Source organism: Cavia porcellus, unplaced genomic scaffold (assembly GCF_034190915.1).
Source record: "Cavia porcellus strain 051 isolate PalLab524CR breed Dunkin Hartley unplaced genomic scaffold, mCavPor4.1 scaffold_6, whole genome shotgun sequence".
In the NCBI taxonomy this organism is placed as follows: domain Eukaryota; kingdom Metazoa; phylum Chordata; class Mammalia; order Rodentia; family Caviidae; genus Cavia; species Cavia porcellus.
In genome coordinates this window covers 22,002,654-22,009,962 of record NW_026947489.1, presented here as the reverse complement: position 1 = coordinate 22,009,962, position 7,309 = coordinate 22,002,654, and the positions used below count along the sequence as shown (strand labels likewise).

The 7,309-nt window shown below is 49.5% G+C and overlaps 1 long non-coding RNA gene across 2 annotated transcripts; it reads left to right on the top strand.

The window, feature by feature from the left end:
• The first annotated feature begins 488 nt into the window (after window positions 1-488).
• LOC134476380 (uncharacterized) lies at window positions 489-3,830 on the top strand. 2 transcript variants are annotated; one of them, XR_010047965.1, is made up of 4 exons: window positions 489-784; window positions 956-1,147; window positions 1,401-1,454; window positions 3,463-3,830. It is a non-coding gene; the product is annotated as an uncharacterized LOC134476380 (long non-coding RNA). The 2 variants fall into 2 exon arrangements; XR_010047966.1 differs by having other exon boundaries at window positions 490-1,147.
• Window positions 3,831-7,309: the final 3,479 nt, after the last annotated feature.

Sequence of the window (7,309 nt, the reverse complement as noted above, 5' to 3'; positions counted from 1 at the left end):
AACCCAAACCCAGACCAAGAGAGATGAGAGAGAGAGAGAGAGAGAGAGAGAGAGAGAGAGAGAGAGAGAGAGACTCAGGTGGCCTGTCCAGGCAGTCCTATGGAAAATAAGCTCAGGTTCTCAGGAGACGTCCACCTGCAGGGCTCTGGGAAAGCTGTATGCCTGGTCCTGGGATTTTGTAGCATAAGTCCCTGACTTACAGACACTGGAGTTGTGAACCTATATAGTGAGTACCTTAGACTTTGTCAGATTATGAATGAATTACACTTTGTCCCGGAATAGACCTTGTTTGTACCTCAGAAATTTATTGCCATTCAGAGGTCATATCTATTTCCCCAGTCAGTTTTTCCACGTCCTAATCTCCTGTCTCAGTGCCGCCCATTGGGACTGTCCCTTACCACCATGGGACAGTCATGCATGTGGCACAGTGATTCAGCCAATGGGAATGTGTCAATCCCGGCTCTCTCAGTTTAAAAAGACAGACAAGGCCAGGCTTAGTGGTGCACTTGGGAGGCTGAGGCAGGAGGATTGCTGCAAGTTGTAGGTCAGCCTGGGCTACATAGTTCAAAGCCAGCCTGAATTACATGGCCGGACTTTGTTTCAAACAAACAAACAAAGAAAACCAGCAGTAGTTCAGGCTGGTTTTAAATTCAGAGGCATGGGTCCAGATGTTGACTTAGGGAACCCTGATCTGTGGATGGACAGGTTCTGTTTTTACCCCTTCATACAGAAGTTTATTGGCCTCTCGGTTCTGGGGCTCTAACTCAGGGCCTCACACATGCAGGTGAGTGTCCCAGTACTGAGCTATCTTTTCAGCTCAACAGGGCCTTTGGTTTGGTTTGGTTTGGTTTGGTCTGGCTTGATTGAGACAAGTTCTTACTAGGTAGTTCAGGCTGGCCTTGAACTCTAGGTAGCCCAAATTGGCCTTGAATTTGCTGTAATCCCCTTGCCTCAGCCCCGCAGAGTGCTGGGATTATAAGCATGAGTAACTACGTGCAGCTGCATTTACTATTTTCCTGATGATCACAAGTCGCTGGAATGATGGGATGAGAAGCCTTGGATGGATAAGGGGGAAGGTGACCACTATAGAGATGGGAACACTGAGCCCTGGAAAAGATAAGGCACATGTCCAAGAGGGACACAGCTGGTGAGTAACCTACTTAGGATTCGAACCCACATCTGTCTGTAAAACCTGTAGTATATGTTTAAATTATTGTAAAACTGTTGTCAATGAAAATAAAAGAATGTTAGAGACAGCTGTAACCTGTGCTCTCCCCTGCACCTGCGGAGAGGAGGGGAGGGGGCGGGGTGGGGAGGGGTGGGACCCAAGCTTCCCAGCTCTCTACTCCAAGTCCTTGGGGGCAAATGCCTACCCTGTAAGATGGTCCCCTGTATTCTAGGAGGCTCCCACAATGGAGTCTGCAGGGAGAAACGGACCAGCGACAGATTTACAGGTATGACGCACACAGGTTTATTCCAGCGAGCTGCGGATCTGCTCTTCCTGGGGCAATTTCAAGGCCGAGTAAATGATTTTTACTCTCAAAGGGAGTGACTAGGCATGGGGAAGGACAATGGGCTGGGACAAAGTCCACTTTGTACCTAGGTATGCAGTCCACTCTGATCTTCTTTCCTGGAAGTTAATCTTCTCATAGATTGGCCTTCGGTAGTCGAGTGTCTGAGAAAGGTCCTGCTTGAGTTTGGAAGGGAAGTATGTGGGTACGTGTGTGCACACATGCATGCCTGTGTGTGTTGGAGGGGGTCAGAGGGACCTTGATTCTTGTTTGTTTTGAGGCAGTCTCACCTTGTAGTTCAGGCTGGCCTCAGTCCTGTCTCAGTCTCCTGCGTGCTGGGATCACAGGTGTATGCTACCATGCCCATCAGAGGGACTTTGGTCCTAAGACCCTTTCTGTAGTGCAGAGCACTCAGTAAGTCAAAGTGCCAAACTCTGGGTATTGTTTTCTTTCTTTCTTTCTTTCTTTCTTTCTTTCTTTTTTTTTTTTTTTTGTCTTTTTCTTTTTTATCGGTACTGAGGATCGAACTCACGACCACACACTTGTAAGGCAGGCGCTTATGCCACTGAGCTAAATCCCCAGCCCCAGGTGTTGTTTTCTAAGCCCTAACATTGATTTTTTGGTACTGGGAATTGAACTCAGGACTTTGCGCTTGCCAGACAGGTGCTGTGCCACTGAGCTAAATCCTCTGCCTGGGTCCCAACACTCTTTTTTTCCTCCCTTGTTTGTTTTTTTGTTTTTTGAGACATGACCCACTACCACTACGTAGCTGAGGCTGTTCTTGAATTTGAGACAATCCTCCTGCCTGTGTCTCCCGAGAGCTGGGATTACAGGCACGCACCCCACCCCTGGTCCAACACTCTCGACATTAGGTGTAACCTTGTGACTTGTGTTGGCCAAAGAAACATGAAGAAAACCTGGCGTGTCTCCCAGGGAGTCATCTGGGAGCCAGCGGGGTCTTGGGCTTTCTTCCTCTTTAGAGGTGACAGAGCGGCGTTGGTGATCTAGGCTCTCTGATTTAACAGAAAGTGTTTAACTCCCAACCTGCTAGATGTCTGATACCCTGAGTTTATGTTTCCCAAAACTGAAGAATGAATTCTGAGGAACAACAGGGGCGACAACTTTTTATTGGGAGAGAGATATAGCCCCTGAGAGAGGGCCTGAGAGGGTTGCCAAGGAGCCCACAGCTCAACGGGAGTTTCATAGAGCAAAATCACAAGGTGGGTACAACATGGGACAAAACCATGTCAGCCAATGAGGTTACAAGCTCTCCTGCACAGGTGAGGTTGATCCAGTGGGGAAGTGGGTCATATAGCAAGGACACATGGAAAGAACAGGACCTTTTTTGGAAGAGATGGATTGAGAGGTTCTGGTCACCCACCTGGGTGACTGAAGTCTAGCCAGACTTTACTGGATCAGGTGACACCAATTATAGTATATTGTTTATTGTCTGGGGAGGCGGTGGGGCTGGTCATTGGTCTTTATCTGGAGGCCTGGCCTTGCATGGCGACTCCCTCCAGGGCCCAGCCCTGTCTGACTGCCTGTAGGAGACTATTTGAGCGTCTCGCCTTGAATGCAGAACAATTGCTGCCACACTGATTAGATGGAGGTTTATTTCCATACGCTGACATGTACAGAGCCGCTATGGTATTTCCTTCTGTCTTCAACTGGCTCTAAGCATTGCGGGTAAGGCTAGCAGGTACTGGTGTGTCATCTCTAACGCCATCAGACAGTCTCCTGTTTCCTCCCACTGTGCTTGCTATAAAAGAGTGGATGGCAGAGCAGTCAGTTCCAGGGATGTCAACTGTGTATGAGCCTCAGAATAAAGGGGCCAGGAGTCGCCAGGGCAGAAAAGTTTACATATCAACAACTAAAGCAACAGCCTCCAAAAACAATTCAGTTGCCAACCTAGTTGTATTGTGCAGATTGATCCTTCTCATTCTCCCTGCAGTTTACAAAGGTGCTTTTCTACCCACCGGGCCAGCCAGCTCAAGTTTCTCACGTAATTCCCGCCATCCTCACTGTCACTCATCCTCGAAGCCACCTGCTTCTTCACAAGATAATAAATTCTGGGAGAGGCCTTGGATCAGAGGCCTCTGTCCACACATCCTCATGGGGACCGGGCTGAGGACTCCGTGGCTCCCTGAGCTTTGAATATGTCTCAGTGTCTTCACTCTGGCCGTGGTTGCTTTGGGGGTGGTAGGTTGAAATGAACTTGCTGGGATTCCAATAACGTCTCACTGGGATTACAAATATAGCTTTTTGGATTGGAAAGGGATTACAATACTTGGATTACAATACACAATACTGGAGATCACAGTAACTGCCTGGAATATTTCTACCCGACTTAGCCATCTGTAATGTCAGAAGAGTGGCCTCCTCACAGGAGGTGACAGGGCTTCAGGCTCTCGTCAGCCCTCTTAGGTAATATTATTATGCCAGCTGTGTTGGTACCGCGCCCAGGTCACAGAGCTGTGGCAAATCAGAAGAGATACTGTTGCCAGTTACATGGTGCATAAAAGCTTTCCCTGTGTCAAATCATTTGATCTATGGCTTTTTGTTTTTATTTATTTTTTTTTATACTAAGGATCAAACCTAGGGCCTGAACAGTGTTCCTAGCTATTTATTTGGTTTTGTGTTTTTGAGACAGGGTCTCACAGTGTAGTTTAGGCTGGCCTTGAACTGTCTGTGTAGCCCACATTGGCCTCAACCTCATGGCAATCCTCCTGCCTCGGCCTCCTGAGTGCCGGGATTATAGGAATTGGATACAACATCCAGTTTTATTTTTATTTTGAGACAGATTTAAATCACTAAATTGCCCGGGCTGGGCTTGAATTTGTAATCTTTTTGCCTCAGACTCCCCGAGTGTTGGGATTACAGATGTGCTTCACAAGATCTGATTTAGTGATCATTATTTATTTATGTATTCTTTTTTGGTACCAAGGATCGAACTCAGGACCTTGTGCTTGCCAGACAGGCGCTTATGCTGCTGAGCTGTATCCTCGGTACCTCACAAGATCTGATTTACTCTCTGGCTTTTTTCCTCCTGTTTTTTTTTCCCTGGTTTTGCTCTGTCCTGTTATTCCGGGGAAGGAACCCTGGACTTTGTGCAGCCTGATCTGGCCTGTGCCATTGAGCTACGGCTCCAGGCCAAATCACTGAGTCTTCAAGGCTGCCTTCCAAAGTCTGAATCAGAAGAAATTCAAAAGCCTCACCTAAGGGGGAGGACGGGTGAAAGGGGACACAAGAACAATCAAGATGTGTCTCTTATCTGTGTCAGCTTCCCATGATGAATGTAATCTACCTACCGCAAACATGGCCTAATAAAAATTTAAATAATAGTAAATAGGTGCCTTACCCAAGGAGGTACAGAGGCCAGAGGGAGCAGGACCTGTTGGTTCCAAAGCCACAGGATCTTCATGTCTTACATGTGTGGCCATAAACAGGTTGCCTTACATCAGTGCCTCAGCTTCCCCTCTGTGAAATGGGGTGATGAGGCTCTGGGGCTGCCTGCATTTCTGTGTTTCCCGAGTGGCCCAGGACATTGTTTCTGTGATGATTCTGTCAGGAGCCCTCCTGCAGTGTCACAGTTGGCTGCTGGCTGGAGCAGGAGAACCAGATCCCGTGGGAGCCCCTAGCTGGCCCAGGTGCTGGGAAAGTTCACAGGAGGAAAACGAACAAAGGCTGCAGGTGCAGGTGCTGAGCCTCTGGCTGGCCGCGGACCAACTTCCTGCTCCCGGGCTGCCCCAGGCGGCCTGGGCTCACAGAGCTGACCCTAGTTCCCTGGCCAGTAGAGGGTCAGGACTCCCAGGGCTGGAGCCCAGAATGGGTGTCAGGGGCTGCAGCAGGAAGTCCTGGGGCTCTGGGGTGATGGTGCAGGCCTCTTCCTGCTCCCCTGAGGACATCAGCCTTGGAAGCAGAGGATGCACTAGAGACCTGGCCCGATGGCAGCCAGGAACAGAGCAGCTGGGTGCTCTGGGCAGGCCACTTGTTCCCTGTGCCTCAGTTTCCCTGCTGTGCGGCTCCTAGTGAATGCCCTTGAACTTCTCCAGGGCCCTGGTACGGCTTCTGACAGAGCTCTGAGGAGCAGACCCGACCCACTATCTGTCCATTGTGCTGCCCGCCCTGCCCCTTTCTCACCCCTCGGCTCCCAGCCACCAGCTTCTTCCTGGGGCTTCTGCCCTGACTGTTCCCTTGTCTTGGACACTCCGTGCCCCGGGCCTTACACAGCTGTCCTTGTCCCTCAGGGCTGGTTCTCAGGTGTCACGGCTGGACAGCAGCCTGCTCTGACTGTCCTCAAGCCAGTCCCCACCTCGTCCTTTTATGCAGAGACCTGTTTCATTGTGTTTAGAGCACACCTCGCTTGCACTCAGTTCTTTTTTTTTTTTTTTTGGTCTTTTTCGCTTTTTATCGGTACCAGGGATCGAACTCACGACTGCCTGCTTATAAGGCAGGCGCTTATGCCACTGAGCTAAATCCCCAGCCCCGCACTCAGTTCTTTTATTTCTTTTCATTTTGCTGTCTTTTGTAGGACTGGGTACTAACCCCAGGCCCTTTGCACATCCCCAGCCCTTTTATTCTTTTTAATTTTGAAACAGAATCTGGCCAAGTTGTTAGGATGTCCAGGTTGGACAGGAACTTGCAATCCTCCTGCCTCAGCCTTCCAAAGTGCTGGGGTGACAGACATGGGCCACCATGCCCAGCCCTACTTCTGTCTTTTCTTCTTTGATCTCTGGCACTGAGAGCAGGGTTAGGGCCCTCCCCCATCTGCCTGGGAGGTCACTTTGGTCAGCTGCCCTCACCCCAGCCCTGGGCAGTGGCCTGAAGCCTCCTGGTGCCAGGTGTGCCAGGTTCAGTATATTTCCAAACCACTTTCACGTGTGGCACCTGGTCTGCACCTCAGGGTAACTCTGTTGGACAGGTTGGGCAGGATCATAAGCCTCAATTCACAGAGGAGAAAACAGGTTGCAGAGGATTAGGGCACTTGCCCAAGGTCATATGGCTCATGAAATTGGAACCAGTAGAACTTGGTTTGATGTTGTGTGTTTTATTTGGATTTTTTTTTTTTTTGAGACAAGGTCTCCCTATGTAGCTCATCTTGGGCTTGAACTCACTATGTAGCCCACATTGGCCTCAAATTCATGGTGATCCTCCTGCCTCAGCCTCCTGAGTGCTGGGATCACGGGCATGGGCCACCAAGCCTGGTTTAGAACTCAGATTTTAGGAAGCACATTCCAGGATCCCGAGATGGACACGGCAGTGCCTTTAGAGATAGTCCACATATGACACCATCATCCCATTGTATCCTTTATCGACCTGGATAATATTTAGAATTACTGCACATAGGGCTATTAGTTTGACCTCTGAGCTGTTTTTGTTTGTTTTAGGCTCTAATTTTTTCTCTTCCAATAGTGGAGACTGAACGAAGCTTTACCACTCACCCTCAGCCCCTTATTTGAAGAGAAGTCCTCCCTAAGTTGGCCACCTCAGCCTGGTGATCCTCCTGCCTCAGCCTCCCAGCATGCTGGGACACTGGTACACACCACCTGGTCTGGTTTTGGTCTGAATTTTTGGTGCAATCTCAGTTATAGGTCTTCTTCAGTATCCAAGGAGGGATGGGGTCCGGATGCCCATGAGCAGCAGAGTCTTCAGAAGGTTCCGCATGTGGCATGGCACAGGGTTTTCACACAGCCCGTGCATGTCTTCTGCACACTGCAGATCATCCTGGATGACTTCAGTGCCCCATTCATGTAAAGCAGCATGCAGAGCCGTTCTGCCATGTCCTTTAGGGAACAATG